Genomic DNA, 16,774 nt, shown 5'->3' with positions numbered 1-16,774 from the left:
CAACAATCTCTTCTCTTCTGTGTCAGTCTCTGACACTGTTAATTAAGTAAACACAGTGCAGCGCTTCCAGGTTCTACGTTAAAACAAAAAGTATTCTCATCACTTCATAACATTATGGTAAATCCACTGGAGTTACATGGACTATTTTAATGATATTTTTACTACCTTTCTGGGCCTTGAAAGTTGTAATGACGTTGTGGTCTATGTGTGGTTCAGAAACCTCTACGATTTGATCAAAAACATCTTAATGTGTGTTCCTGAAAATGAAAGGTCAGTAGTTAATTAATGACAGAAATGTCATTTTGGGGTGAACTAACCCTTTATAATAGATTAGTAGTGCAGCGAATGCTTATTGTAAAGTGGTATATTTTCATTAGTCTGCACATGTCATGCTCCTAAAGCTTCTGCTTGTGTTTTTCTGACTGATTTTTTTGCAGATGTTTTGTTGGAATCAACCCATCCACTGGTACCAAAACAGTCAAAACAAGTGGAAAGACCTCAGAGAAGAGGAACAACAGTCAATCCTCATGTGTCTACTCTTCTCAGAAGACTAATGGACTTTGAGTGGTTAAGCATGTAAGTTGTCAAATGTACAGTGCTGGTCAGAATTATTTGCCCCCTTGGTAAATATGATCAAAGATGGCTGTAAAAAATAAATCTGCATTGTTAATCCTTTTGATATTATATTAAAAAAATGTGCAAAAATCTAACCTTGCATTGAAGTAAAATAATTGAAAGTGGGTGGGGGTGGGGGGGGGGGGGGGGGGGAATCAATAATCACATTATGAAATAAATGTTTTTTCTCCAAAACACGTTGGGAACAATTATTTGCCCCTTTTATTAAATATGTTTGCAACCTCCTTTTCCCAAGATACCAGCTCTGAGTCTTCTCCTATAATGCCTGATGAGTTTGGAGAACACCTGACCAGAGATCAGAGACCATTCCTCCACACAGAATCTCTCCAGATCCTTTAGATATCCAGATCCATGTTGGTGCTTTTCTTCAGTTCAGTCCACTCATTTTCTATAGGGTTCAGGCCAGGGACTGGGATTGCAGATGCTTGGTTTTGTGCTCAGTGACCCATTTTTGTTTTGATTTTGATATTTGTTTTTGGATCACTGTCCTGTTGGAAAATTTAAACATGGCTCGTTATAAGATTTCTAGCACAGTCTGTTAGGTCTCATCTGACCATAGAACCCGTCCCGTTTGACGTTCCAGTCGTGTCAGGTACTTTTCAAACGTTCTATGGTCAGATGAAACAAATTTTTTTTGCTTTTTTGGCAGCAAACACTTAAGATGGGTTTAGTGCACACAAGGATAAAAATGAAATGCTCTGCTGTATCTTTAATGCTGTGGGCCTAATTTTCTGCCAGAGGTCCTGAACATCTTGTGGCATCATGGATTGGATCAAATACCAACAGATAAAAAATCTTAGAAAGAAATCTTATAACGGGCCATGTTTGATGTCATGATCCAAAAACAAATATAAAAATCAAAACAAAAATGGGTCACTGAGCACAAAACCAAGCATCTGCAATGGCCATCCCAGTCCCTGGCCTGAACCCTATAGAAAATGAGTGGGCTGAACTGAAGAGAAGAAGCACCAACATGGATCTGGATATCTAAAGGATCTGGAGAGATTCTGTGTGGAGGAATGGTCTCTGATCTCTGGTCAGGTGTTCTCCAAACTCATCAGGCATTATAGGAGAAGACTCAGAGCTGGTATCTTGGGAAAAGGAGGTTGCAAACATATTTAATAAATGGGGCAAATAATTGTTCCCAACGTGTTTTGGAGAAAAAACATTTATTTCATAATGTGATTATTGATTTCCCCCCCCCCACCCCCCCCCCCCCCCCACCCCCACCCACTTTCAATTATTTTACTTCAATGCAAGGTTAGATTTTTGCACATTTTTTTTAATATAATATCAAAAGAATTAACAATGCAGATTTATTTTTTTACAGCCATCTTTGATCATATTTACCAAGGGGGCAAATAATTCTGACCAGCACTGTAAACAAAAAGAGGAGAAATGTTTGTTTTAACAGATGTGAGTTAACCATAATGCCATTCTGTTGATTGAGCTTAAAGGATTAGTTTACTTTTAAAAAAAACTTTTGCTGATAATTTACTCACCCTGATGTCATCCAAGATGTCCATGTCTTTCTTTCTTCAGTCGAAAAGAAATTAAGGTTTTTTTATGAAAATATTTCTCCATATAATGGACGTCAATGGTCCCCAAACGGTTCAAGGTCCAAATGACAGTGTCAGTGCCGCTTCAACGGGCTTTAAACGATACCAGACTGTCACATTGTTAATGTGTTTTTTGTTGTTTATCATGGACTTTTAGTTTGTTTTCCATCTTCAGTGTTTTCATCATCTCTGTCGTCATTTTCATTAGTTCATTTTCGTCACCTGTTTAGTTAATTAGCCTTGTTAATCATCATCATCATCACCTGTCGTCACTCGTTGTCATCTGTGTATTTAAGTTCCTGTCTCTCACCCTTCAGTTGTCGGTCAATGCTTATGCTAATGCTTGTTTCTGTTTACGTTACGTTGTATGGAGAGTGTTACCCTTGCCTGTACCAGTTTTGTTTAAGTTTTATTATAGTAAAAGTTTGAATTGGAGCTTTGTGCCTTTGCCTTTGTCTTCATCCGCACCATACCCGTGACAGATTGACCGACCAAAAACGCTATGGAGGCATTTCTGTTCAATCAGAATGGGAGTTCATTGGAGGAGTTGGTGGAAGTTTACCTTCATCTTCATCAGGACGTTTACTGGGAGGAGGAGTTTTTGAAGCAACGGTTCTGGAGAGGACTTGATGATCCTCTAGCCCAGATATTGCTGCTCAGGGACTTAGATAGACCTTTTATTGAGTTTATGGACAGAGCTCTTTGGGTGTGTGGTTCCTCACTCACTGTGGGAGACATCCAGCCAGATCTTCGCGTCCAGCCAGATCTTCGCGTCCAGCCAGATCTTGAGCCCGCTGACCCTGCGCCAGAGCCCTCGTCGCTGCCCAGCACAGAGCCCTCATCGCTGCCCAGCACAGAGCCCTCATCGCTGCCCAGCACAGAGCCCTCATCGCTGCCCAGCACAGAGCCCTTATCGCTGTCCAGCCCAGAGCTTCCTGCACCGCTGGTCCCGTCCAGCCCTGAGCTTCCTGCACCGCTGGTCCCGTCCAGCCCAGAGCTTCCTGCACCGCTGGTCCCGTCCAGCCCAGAGCTTCCTGCACCGCTGGTCCCGTCCAGCCCAGAGCTTCCTGCACCGCTGGTTCCGTCCAGTCCAGAGCTTCCTGTACCGCTGGTCCCGTCCAGCCCAGAGCTTCCTGCACCGCTGGTCCCGTCCAGCCCAGAGCTTCCTGCACCGCTGGTCCCGTCCAGCCCAGAGCTTCCTGCACCGCTGGTCCCGTCCAGCCCAGAGCTTCCTGCACCGCTGGTCCCGTCCAGCCCAGAGCTTCCTGCACCGCTGGTCCCGTCCAGCCCAGAGCTTCCTGCACCGCTGGTCCCGTCCAGCCCAGAGCTTCCTGCACCACTGGTCCCGTCCAGCCCAGAGCTTCCTGCACCGCTGGTCCCGTCCAGCCCAGAGCTTCCTGCACCGCTGGTCCCGTCCAGTCCAGGGCCTTCGCCACTGGTCCCGTTCAGCCCAGAGCCTTCGCCGCTGGTCCCGTCCAGCCCAGGACCGCCTTCGCCGCTGGCCCCGGTCAGCTCAGAGTCCTCTTCGCCGCGGGTCCAGTCCAGTGCTGACCTCCCCAAGAAAATTTTGGGGGGGGGCAATAAGTCCTCTGAGGGGATCGTGGAGGCCCTGCCGACACGGTCGCCATGGCCGCCCGAAGGGTCCTCACCGCCATGGCCGCCCGAAGGGTCCTCACCGCCATGGCCGCCCGAAGGGTTCTCACCGCCATGGCCGCCCGAAGGGTCCTCACCGCCATGGCCGCCCGAAGGGTCCTCACCGCCATGGCCGCCCGAAGGGTCCTCACCGCCATGGCCGCCCGAAGGGTCCTCACCGCCATGGCCGCCCGAAGGGTCCTCACCGCCATGGCCGCCCGAAGGGTCGTCTCCGCCGTGGCCGCTCGAAGGGTCCTCACCGCCGTGGCCGCCCGAAGGGTCCTCACCACCGTGGCCGCCCGAAGGGTCGTCTCCGCCGTGGCCGCTCGAAGGGTCCTCACCACCATGGACGCCTGAGGGTCCGTCTGCTCCGCCATGGCCACGCCCTCATCCTGCTCCGCCCTGGCCACCTGCACGTCCTGCTCCGCCCTGGAGGCTTCCTGCTCCAGATCGGCCACCTGTTCATCAGCCTCCAGGGCGCCCACCCTCCCACCCCTTTGGATGTTTTACGGCGCGAGGACGCGCCTGGGGGGAGGGGGGGGTTCTGTCACATTGTTAATGTGTTTTTTGTTGTTTATCATGGACTTTTAGTTTGTTTTCCATCTTCAGTGTTTTCATCATCTCTGTCGTCATTTTCATTAGTTCATTTTCGTCACCTGTTTAGTTAATTAGCCTTGTTAATCATCATCATCACCTGTCGTCACTCGTTGTCATCTGTGTATTTAAGTTCCTGTCTCTCACCCTTCAGTTGTCGGTCAATGCTTATGCTAATGCTTGTTTGTTTACGTTACGTTGTATGGAGAGTGTTACCCTTGCCTGTACCAGTTTTGTTTAAGTTTTATTATAGTAAAAGTTTGAATTGGAGCTTTGTGCCTTTGCCTTTGTCTTCATCCGCACCATACCCGTGACACAGACGATGAATAAGGGTCTTATCTAGCGAAACTATGGTCATTTAAAAAATAAATAAAAAAGTCTAAGTTTTATAAGCACAAATACTCGCCTTGCTCTGTTCTGTGATGCCCGTTCGTGACGTCACGTAATACGCAGTTACGTTGAAAAGGTCACGCTTCTGTGAAAAGTAAAAAAATTCTGTCCTGACGAAAATTTTCTTTTAGGCTTTTTAATATTCCAACACCCAGGATACGCACACGCAATGGGCATTTTAAATGATAAACTGACACAAAGACATTTGAATATGTGTGTATGGTCCTCCTTCCGCACATTTGTAAACACTCGGTACGTCAAGCGTGACCTTTTCAACGTAACTGCGTATACGTGACGTCACGAACGCGCATCACAGAACAGAGCAAGGCGAGCGTTTGTGCTTAAAAAATGTAAACTTTTTTTATTTATTTTTTAAATGACCGAACGTTTCGCTAGATAAGACCCTTATTCATCATCTGGTATCGTTTAAAGCCCTGTGAAGCGGCGCTGACACTGTCATTTGGACCTTGACCCGTTTGGGGCCCATTGAAGTTTATTATATGGAGAAATGTTTTCATCAAAAACCTTCATTTCTTTTCGACTAAAGAAAGACATGGACATCTTGGATGACATCGGGGTGAGTAAATTATCAGCAAAAGTTTTTTTTTTAAAAGTGAACTAATCCTTTAGAGGGATAGTTCACCCAAAAAATGTTAATTCCGTCATAATTTACTCACCCCCATGTTGTTCTAAACCTGTATGAGATTCTTTCTTCAGCTGAACACAAAAGAAGATATTTTGAAGAACGTTGGTAACCAAACAGTTGATTGTAGCCATTTACTTTCAATTGTCTGGTTACCAAAATTCTTTAAAATATCATCTTTTGTGTTCAACAGAAGAAAGAAACTAATACAGGTTTGGAACACATTGAGGGTGAGTAAACAGAATGATGACAGAATTTGAATTTTTGGATGAACTTTCCCTTTAACTTTTATTGAACCCAGAATCTTGCTTTTAAGTCTTACAAGTTATTTTGTGACTGATTTTGAAAATATTTTCTGTACTTGAAAAGTAAAATTGTTGTTACCTGTCTTGCAGTATTTGCTTATTATTTTAATAAATATTTTTCTACAACAGCTTTGACTTTCTGTTTTTTTTTTTTATGTGTATTTTAATGCATTTACATCAATATAATGGTAAATAATAGAGTATAGTTTACTGTTAAAATGATTCTTTTCAGCTTTTTAAATGTTAAACTATTACAGCATCTTATTGAATTTTGGGGGTATTTACAGGATTTTATTGGCAATTTTTTTGCCAGGTAAATATTGTACTTTAGTGAAATTACAAAAAATTGCTGTAAAATATAATTACAGGATTTTATTGGCAACTTTATTGCCAGGTAAATACTGTACTTTAGTGAAATTACAAAATATTGCTGTAAAATAAAATACAAGTTTAATTCAATGTTACTGTAAAAAAAACTACAAATTACTGTATTTTATATACAACAATTAACTGTAAATTGATTTACAGTATTATACTGTAATCAATTTTACAGCAATTACCAACATTTTTACAGGACTTTATTGGCAACTTTTTTGCCAGTAAATTCCTGTAATTTCTACAGGAAATTTTTTACAGTGCAGGGATAGATGGGATTCCCTTTGAATTCTATAAGGCATATTGGGGCATTATAGGACAAGATTTGCTTACAGTTCTTAGTGATAGTTTAGTCAGTGGTTTTTTACCACATAGTAGTCGGAGAGCGGTTCTTACACTCCTCCCAAAGAAGGGAGATTTGAGTGAAATAAAAAATTGGAGACCAGTGTCTTTGCTGTGCTCTGACTACAAAATTCTGTCCAAAGTATTGGCGATTAGATTAGGGAAAGTTTTAGATGAAATAATCAGTACTGACCAATCCTACTGTGTGCCTAGAAGATCTATATTTGATAATATTTTTTTAATTCGAGATTTGATGGATTTTTCGAAGATTGGTGGTGTTAATTTTGGCTTGATTTCCATTGATCAAGAAAAGGCATTTGACCGTGTAGAGTATGATTATTTATGGAAGACTCTAGATGCCTTTGGTTTTAATTCAGTTTTTAAAGGTTATATTAAAGTATTATATAATGACATTGAGAGTATGTTGAAATTTAATGGTGGCTTGTGTTTTCCTTTTAAAGTTCAGCGTGGAGTGAGGCAAGGTTGTTCATTATCAGGTATGCTCTATACATTGGCAATAGAACCACTTTTACAAAGATTGAGAAGGGTCTTACATGGCCTTACATTGATGAACTGTGAAAGTACTTTTGTTTTATCAGCTTATGCTGATGATGTTGTTGTAATTGTAAAAGAGCAAAATGATGTGAACATTTTAATGACAACCTTGGATGATTTTGAAATGATATCAGCTGCAAAAGTGAATTGGTCAAAAAGTGAAGCTGTTTTAGTGGGAGAGTGGTCAACAGTGCCCCCCAGACTCCCTGGTGGTCTGACATGGAAAAAAGATGGGTTAAAGTATTTGGGAGTTTATTTGGGGGATGAGTCTTTTCAATTAAAAAATTGGGAAGGGATGATTGAGAAAATAAAGGGCCGCTTGGATAAATGGAAGTGGATCAAGAAAATATTGTCCTATAGGGGTCGAACCCTTATTATCAATAACCTTGTTGCTTCGTCTCTTTGGCATCGACTGACTTGTGTTGACCCACCACTACTTTTTCTTGCTAAGATACAATCGATGATGATAGACTTCTTCTGGGATAGGATGCACTGGGTGATCCATAACATCCTGTACTTACCAAAGGAAGAAGGTGGACAAGGACTTGTGCATCTACAAAGTAGGACAGCAACTTTTCGTGCACAATTTATACAACGTTTCCTGACAGGCCCAGAGTCTGTAAGTTGGAGACCAGTGGCAAGTGCTATTTTAAGAACTGCTGCAGGTTTAACTCTGGACAAATCCTTATTTTTATTGGATCCCAAAACTTTAGATGTGGAGAAATTTCCAGTTTTTTATCGGAATCTTTTTAAAGTATGGAGGCTTTTTAAACTCCAAAGGATAAGCAATCCCACATCGTTGCATTGGCTGCTGGAAGAGCCTTTGCTTTATGGTGCAAGACTGGACATTACTAATGCATCAGTATCACTGACAGAAGCCTTTATAAAGGCTAAAGTGGTGACTCTTCGTCAACTAATGAGGCTGGCAGGACCAGATCTTATTGAAGTGGATGCGGTGGCAACACAATTGGGGTTTAGATCCACTCGAGTGGTTGAAAAACTTTTACGAAAGATACAGACTATCCTTACAGTGGAAGAGACTGATTTACTCAGGAAACATTGTGAGGGGGAAATTACTCCCAATGATAAAGATCGGTTTCCAAGGTTGATGGTTTCACCTAATTTAGAGGAGGATGGTGGAATCTTTCTGGAATCAGAAAAAGTAGTGGACATGGACTTTGAAGAAGTGAATGGCAAGAGATTGTACAAGTCATGTGTGAAATGTTTTAATAAAAAAGCTTTACATGGAAAAACTGATACACCTTGGAGAAGTGTGTTAGATTTGGATGAAGGCTTTAAGCCAAATTGGAGAACTTTTTACAAGCCACCATTAAACAAGAAAATTGGAGATTTGCAGTGGAGAATTTTACATTGTATAATTGCTGTAAATGCCTTTATATCTGTGTTGAATCCTGATGTAAGCCATGAATGCCCATTTTGCTCACAAAGGGAGACTGTTTTTCATGTTTTTATGAGTTGTCATAGACTTAAACCTTTATTTGAGGTTTTACAAAATTTGTTTAATTCTTTTGATGAAGATTTTTCAATGCAAGTTTTTATCTTTGGTGTTAAATATACAAAGAGACGACAGAGAGAGTGTCAGTTGTTAAATTTTGTTTTGGGCAAAAGTAAAATGGCAATATACATGAGTCGTAAAGACAAAATTGAACAGAATCAGGAATTTAATCTTGTGTCTATGTTTGTTGCTATGGTGAAGTCAAGAATTTTGATTGATTTTAAGTTTTATAAAGCTACTTCATGTCTTGCCATGTTTGAGGATGTTTGGTGTTATGGAGGGGCTTTGTGCTCTGTTGTAGATGACAATCTTTATTTTACTCAATTCATGTAATTTATTTTAAATAGTTTGTTTTAAATGTTAAAACACTTAAGTTGTAATAAAGGTGTTTTCAAATTCAAATTCTCTCTCTCTCTCTCTCTCTCTCTCTCTCTCACTCTCACTCTCTCTCACTCTCTCTCTCTCTCTCTCTCTCTCACTCTCTCTCTCTCTCGCCATTTTTGAGCTTTTATGGCCATGGTCATTATGAAATGTCCTTCAAATAACAAATGTTTCTTTGTATTATGTCAGAAACAATGAGGAGCAGATAGATTAAAAAGATTAAAACCAGAAATAAATGCAAAAATCAAATGAAATTGTATAAAATGATCAAATCTCTTTAATGACTAACTCTTTAGTCATTCCTGCAGGAAATGGAGGTGTTTCCCATTATTGCAAGGATCAAGGGGGCGAAAAAAAGTTACATTTGAAGCATTCTTTCGACCCTCTCGTAATATTACCATCTTTGACATTCATTTCACAGATCACTTCAGGTAATGGTTTTTTGGCTGTCTGCTATCCTGACTCATCACATTTCATTTGACCACTTAAATTCTGCTGCACTTTCCTTCCAGGTCTCCCAGCTCGACCAATCACGGCGCAGTTCAAAGGATTTGAAACGGTCTGATAGTTCTAATATTCACCCTGTACGGCGTGCAGCGCGCGGCCTTTTGACATTATGGGGCAGAACAAAAAATTGACAGACGGAAACAAGCCAAAATTCGGCCTAAGAATTCTGAAGTAATATTTAATTTTAGTGATGGAAGCATATCCCATTAATGTGCATCTTTTGTGACCTTAAGCTATGTGCGTGCTCATAAAGTGAAGTAGAAGCTGTTTCAATGACAGGGCTTTTAATGTGAATAGAGAGAGCGGAGTTATGGAGAGTGGTATTGTTGGCTCTGATGTGAAAAGTCTGCTCATGCATTAACAGCAGACTCGTGAGTCACAGCCCTATTGGCTGATTAACAAGCGCCGACGCTGAGAGCTGCACCGCCCTCCCAGAAGAGCGAAGGTCGCCTTATTCTGTCGGCGCTAGCGAGGAGTACGACTGAAGAGCCATTACTGAACATTAGCCTTTCCCTGAACACAATGGCTGCTAAAATAGATGTGTGAGAATCCTCTGGAAGTTAAGGTCAAGTGTGATCTCTCTGTTTCACTATTCATGTCTATAATGTGGAGAGTTTCGAGCGGTCAAATTGATAGTCTTTTCTCATCCACCTCAACAGAGTCAATGGATTAAAGAAAACTCCCCGAGACAGTTTGAGAATATATTATGTAACGGTTTGGGCTGAAATCCTTTATTCTCTCTAGTCTTTATAAAGCCCAGTAGATGTGGTTCATGTAGCCCTAAGTATCCAGCCAGATAAAAGACTCCAATTACATTATTATGTGGAGTCTGACTAAATTAATTGAGGTTGCACAGTCACAGAATAAATAAACAGCAGGGAGATGCGACTGTAATTTTACCCAAAGTGCTTGTTTGGGTTTAGTCAACGGGTTTAATCAACTATTTATTTGAGTATGAACTCTATTAGTACATGCACTGTAATAGCTATAATGTAAAAAATATATTATTTGTATCATATGTTGCTCAGACATTTGTTCCGGAATATGTTAACCTTTAAATGGTTGTCAAAGAAGAAACAGGCTTTTTGCCCCTTAGTATTAATGTTAATAATATTTCTAATGTTTCCTAATATCTTATTAACTTTGGAGGCCCAAACCTGCAGAAATTACAAAATATATAAATACATAGATTTCATAACAGTAAAAATAAAGGTATATCTTGATACATCAAATACAACAAATTTTTTATTAAGTTTAGTCCTGGATTTATTTTTGCTTTATTTATATTATTTCCCCCTTTTATTTATTATTTTCTGTATTTTCTTTTTAACTTTTTACTATTGTTAAATTTATTTTTAATTTGTTCATGTATTTATTCATTACATTTTTGTTCCTTTTATTATTTCTGTCAAATTATTTGTTTCTTTCCAATCTCTCGATGATTAAACCACAATTTTCTTCTGTTTATTTTAATTCAGGAACCACTAAATATAATAGAATACATAAAATCAATATTTGGGTCATATTTGACCAATTTGCAGCTTTTTACTCCTAGAAAAACACAGTCAGGCTCAATAAATGATCCCATGGGAAACATCCAGACATCTTTGTGTGAACACCTTAGCACTCGACCTTGTGGTTTTCTGTGAAATCGAGATTCATGGCAAACCCAGAGGGCAAGCTTCGACTTGCTCTGTATCTGTCACGATTCTGTTATATGTGCATTGCAGTGCAAGCAAGCGGAACGGGCTGCAAAAAGGACAGCTTAGAGAATGACAACAAATACAAGCTAATGAACGTAGCAGATGCCATTAAGGTTCAATTCAACAGATGGCGGCGAAGGAACCGTTTACCTAGTGCACTGAAATATGGGTCAGAAATATGAAATGTATGGATTTGATTACAGGCAGCAGGAGGGCGCGATATTTTCTGAGCTGTAATTATCGAGGAGAGAGCTGAAACACAGCCAGCTGTTCTCATGGAAGGACCCGATGATTGGACCTCCCTCTGAGAACAAACACACGGGAGGAGAAAGAAGAGCTGCCAGCTGGGAATAAATTAATGTTCGGCCTAAGGAACGACTTTTATTCACCAGAGCAAAAATCAGAGATAGGCTAATGCGACAATTGGAGTAAACCCTCGGCTACCAAAAATATCCAGCACACGTATGAAGGCGTGAAGTCACGCTCACTGCATTTCAATGCAAATCGTATCGCAAACCCATAATACAGTTTAAGAAGCCACAAAATGCAATGAAATCACACTGCGAAATGCATATTTAAAGCTACAATATGTAAAAAAATAAAATAAAAAATCGCCGCTAGGGGTCGCTAACCTCTTACAATAACAAAGGCGTAGGTTTATGACGCAGATAAGCTGACTGATGGGACTTGCTGTCAAGCTGATGGATCTAATAATGTTTATGGATGAGTGAAAACATTCACGTTTTTTAACATTACAGTGGTATGAAGCAGGTCACGATTGTTAATAATAGACAGATATCAGGGCCACACACGAGTCCCGCGGATATAAAGGAAGATTTACCATTTCTTTAGTCCAGAAACACTATTCACACTGGTCAGTTTATTTGACGAATTAAACTTGCGAGGTAACACAGCGCTGTTTCACTTGATCTAACGTTACACTATCATACTAAACAGCATTTGAGTGTGTTGAAAGTTATAATGTGTTAGTTCGTTTGCTATATGAAACTAGCAGTAAGCCAGATCAACATTAGAATAACACATTTCATCATGTTGAGCTGTATAACATTGATTTGTTTTATGTACATTTGCTCACCTGTCTAATAAAGTATGTGCAAGAGTCGCTGTCAAGTCGTGAATCGTGAAGCTCTGTCAAGTCCAAGTTAGTCACGGACGTGGAGCTCTCGGCATCTCGAAAACACCACGCTGATATTGATACTCATTTTAGTTCTCCTTTTTTGTTCCAAAGTCTGCTTGCCATGGTCCACAATGTTTGAACGAAATAAGTACAGCGTGCCGCTAAACGTTACGCACTACGCAGTTGTCCACGTCTGTGTCATGGTTAGGTCATGGCTATGGTAGTACGAGCGGAAACCGAGGATAGCGCGGATATTGCATCATTGACAGGCGATATTTTTTTCGGCCAATTATTTGAAATTGGAATTTCTCTGAAATGGGATATTGTAAGTACACAACTGCAGGAAATATATCACACTGTGCAAGTGATTTTTGGATATTTTATTACACAATTCTTACATATTGTACCTTTAAAGAAATGAAGCAATTGACATGTTTTCTATTGCAAACTAAAATTAGTCTTATATAGACTAAATCTTATGGAAAATAAATGTGTGCAATATTTGTATGGCAAACTGCTGTTTTAAAGAGTTGATTGTGTACATTTACAGATGATTTAAGTATGGAATTCGGTAGGGGCCGTTAGTTTTTCAATGTAGCACGCGCTATACAGACGTCTTTAACCATTGCGCTTTCGTCTTTTTCAGCGTCTTGTGCATGAGAAGGCGTGAATTCACTAGATGCTCACTGCATTTCAACACAAATCTTATTCGCAAACACGTAATGCTAAGCAGCAATTGACGTTTTCTAGAGCAAATTCAAACATCAAACAAATGTACTAAATTCACAAAAGAAATGTATGCCATTAATGTTGCAATCTTAAAGCATGGCAAACTGCTATTTTAAAGAGTTGATTGTGTACTTTTTCACAGATAATAATAATCAAATAATAATCAAATTCAAGGCACTTTCAACTTTCAGGTAGGCGCTATTGAAGTCTCGTATAGTCAGGCTTTTAAAAACCCCATGGATGTGACTGACAACTTCGTTTGATTGAAACCAGTTTATCCAATCAGACTGCAACAATTTTTTTGCTTTTGCAATATGCATTGGATGGTTCTTCAACATTGCATGTCGTCTAAGGTTGAGACTATACGGCTTGGACACAAGGCAATCAGTTGATACCATGTACCCCGTCTATATTCCCACAGGAAATAAGCAAACGAAACAGAGGAGTTGTTAGCTCATACTGTAAACAGCCTTCTGCAAGCTAAAGATCCTTATTAAATGGACAGAGACATCGGGCATTGCAAAATGTTGTGTGCACTGTGTCTTCTTTTATTAAATTGGCTCAGATGTAGTTTGGCATTGCAGAGATGTAAATGTGAATAAAATGTAAATTCTATTTTGAACAAGTTGTATTTTATTGTGTAGACAGAAAGAACAAAATGTTTTTTTGTCATTTGAGTCATCATTAGGGGTGTGAATTGATTCAGCTGATTGGGTGTGAACTCAGTTCACTGGTTTTCAGTTTGGTTTAAAATAATTGTTTTGCTTCAGTTTGATTAATAGCAATGATTCAGTTGAGTATTTTTATAGCATTATTTAGATATTCTTAGGCATAAAAAGAAGACTTTAGACTGTTTATTGCATCAAAGTAACTTTATTTTTCATTTTAAATCAAGGATTCGCCCAAATCAAATGATTCACAATTTCGAATATTGTAAGTTCAAAACATATGAATCATCAGGACTTTTAATAAGTGCATTGAGAAAAAGTGAATGGTCACCCCTAGAAATGGTTTTACATTATAAAGAAATGTCTTGGTTGGAATTCTATCAACCATACATGTGAACACTTTTACATCACCTTTTCTCAGACTACCTGCTTGGCTCTTTGATTCGATTGGCTGGGTTCCGAGAGAGCGTGGCTTTGTTCTGGTCGGCTGTTTTCAGATCTGTGGGACCTGAAGCCCATGTGAGAAGCAGTGTGGAACTGCTCATAAATCATTCCATGTGAGTGGAGGAAGTTTTTAATGAAAGCAAGAGGACATGGGGCTCTGGCACAGCGCTTGACTAGCCAACCATATCCCCAAATCGCCTTTCATCATGCCGTGGATTTAGACCTCTCTAATGCAGTCTAACCTGAGATCAGACCACATCAACCAGGAGAGTGCGAGGACCATTGGAGACGTACGTGTCATGCATACCTATCACACAGGAAGTCACCGTCTTGACTGCAGAACATGGAGAGAGGTGGCACACATTACTTTCTATAAACGGGGTAGCAATCTTTTTCTTTTTCAACATATAGTAAAAGGAGGGACTTAAACTTTAAGAAGATGTTGATTATTAATCTCAAGGGTAAAATATGTTATAGGTCTATACAATTTTTATATATATATATATATATATATATATATATATATATATATATATATATATATATATATATATATTATAAATGCAGCCTAAATTGCTGATTGATGATTTTCCAAACTTAATATATATACATCTGTGGTCAGAATTAATGGCACCCCTGGTAAATATGATTTTAAAAAAATTGCTGTAAAAAATTTATCTGCATTGTTTATCCTTTTGATCTTTCATTTAAAAATTTTTTTTACAGTGACAGAGGGAAACAAGCCAGCATTCGATGTTTTTCTCCAAAACACGTTGGCTACAATTATTGGCACCCGTTTATTAAATACTTTTTGCAATCTCCTTTTACCAAGATAACTGCTCTGAGGCTTCTCCTATAATGCCTGATGAGTTTGGAGAACAACTGACCAGAGATCAGAGACCGTTCCTCCATACAGAATCTCTCCAGATCCTTCAGATTCCCAGATCCATGTGTGTGCTTCTTCTCTTCAGTTCACTCCACTTGTCAGGTCAGGGAACTGTGACGGTCATGGCAGAAGTTTAATTTTGTGCTCCGTAACAAATTTTTGTGTTGATTTTGATGCTTGTTTTGGATCGTTGTCCTGATGGAAGATCCAACCACTGCCCATTATAAGATTTCTAGCAGAAGCCGTCAGGTTTTGATTTTTTATCTGTTGATATTTGATAGAATCCACGATGCCATGTATCTATGTCCAGGACCTCCAGCAGAAAAATATGCCCACAACATTAAAGATCCAACGGTATATTAAATTGTACACACCGTGTGCGCACCAAACCCATCTAGCGTGTTTGCTGCCAAAAAGCTCTTTTTTTAGTTTGATCTGACCACAGAACCCTGTGCCGTTTGAAGATCCAGTCGTGTCTGACAACTGCATTTGCTGGCGTTTGTTTTTGGATGAGGTTTTTTTTTTAAACGCTCCCAAACAACAATTGGGGTGTTTGAATTTATTTTCTTCTGACCCCAAGACTCAACTAAACTCTGCAATTCTCCATCTGTGATCCTTGAACAGTCTTTGCCAACTTAAAATCTCCTCCTCACCGTGAATTAAGACAATATAGACACACGTTCTCTATCTGGCAGATTCGTAACATCTTTAGTTGATTGGAACTTCTTAATTATTGCCCTGATGGTCAAAATGAGGATTTTCAATTCTTTAGCTATTTTTTTACAGCCACTTTCTATTTTGTGATGCTCAACAATCTTTTGATGCACATCAGAACTATATTCTTTGGTTTTACTCATTGTGATGGATGATTAAGGGAATTTGGCCTTTGTGTTTCCTCCTATTTAAACTCCTGCGAACCAAGTCATGGCTGGACAATTTCATGTTAGTCACCCTGGTGTGCTAAGAAAGGTAAATATTAATAGAAATATACTTCAGATATATTTTACTCGTAAAAAAATCTAGGAGTGCCAACAATTGTGGCCAACGTGTTTTGTAGAAAAACATTTATTTCATTATGTGATCCCCCCCCTTTTTGGGGGGGAGTTTGACAGACCATGGTCACTAAACTGTCATTGTTAGCAAGACCCTGAAGATTGTTAAATGTCTAATTTTTGTTCCGACAGCATGCGGTAGGAGCTTAGAAGAACGACGTGTGGGTGAGTAAATAATGGCAGAATGACAGGTGGGTGGTTATGCTGAATACAGATGAATCAGTGTCAAAAATAGAGCCTAACATAAAGCAATGAAATAGATTCTTGAATAGAAATGCACACAAAGGTAGAAACCATGATTAGGAGCTTCCTTTGATTAAGAACTATATGCCTGCAGTAAAGATGGTTTTCAGCTGTCTGATGTATAGTTCCTCTCTTCAAGGCCAGTCTGACAGATTCCAGAATTCATCCTATCAACATGCTGTTTGAACTGCATCTAACTCAAGCCATGGTTTATGCAACAAAATAACGTCTACAGTAGTTCTTTCTCTGTTTTTGAGGTGTTGGCATCTGCCATGGCTTGCTGATAACATTTCTGAAAGTGTCTTTCTACTGCAGCACCGAAAGTGTGAAGGAACACAATCCTCCAGGGAAACGTTTTGACAGTACGGAGATGCATTGGTCTACAGGTATATTGCACAGGATTATGCGTTGGATCCGCAGAGGGAACATGCAAACACCGGCTGGTAATATTACCTTAAATTTTTTCATTTCTGTGT

The sequence above is a fragment of the Phoxinus phoxinus genome (assembly GCF_949152265.1).
Source record: "Phoxinus phoxinus genome assembly, chromosome: 16".
NCBI lineage: Eukaryota > Metazoa > Chordata > Actinopteri > Cypriniformes > Leuciscidae > Phoxinus > Phoxinus phoxinus.
The sequence above is the reverse complement of the archived record's forward strand: the minus strand, read 5'-3'. Positions refer to the sequence as shown.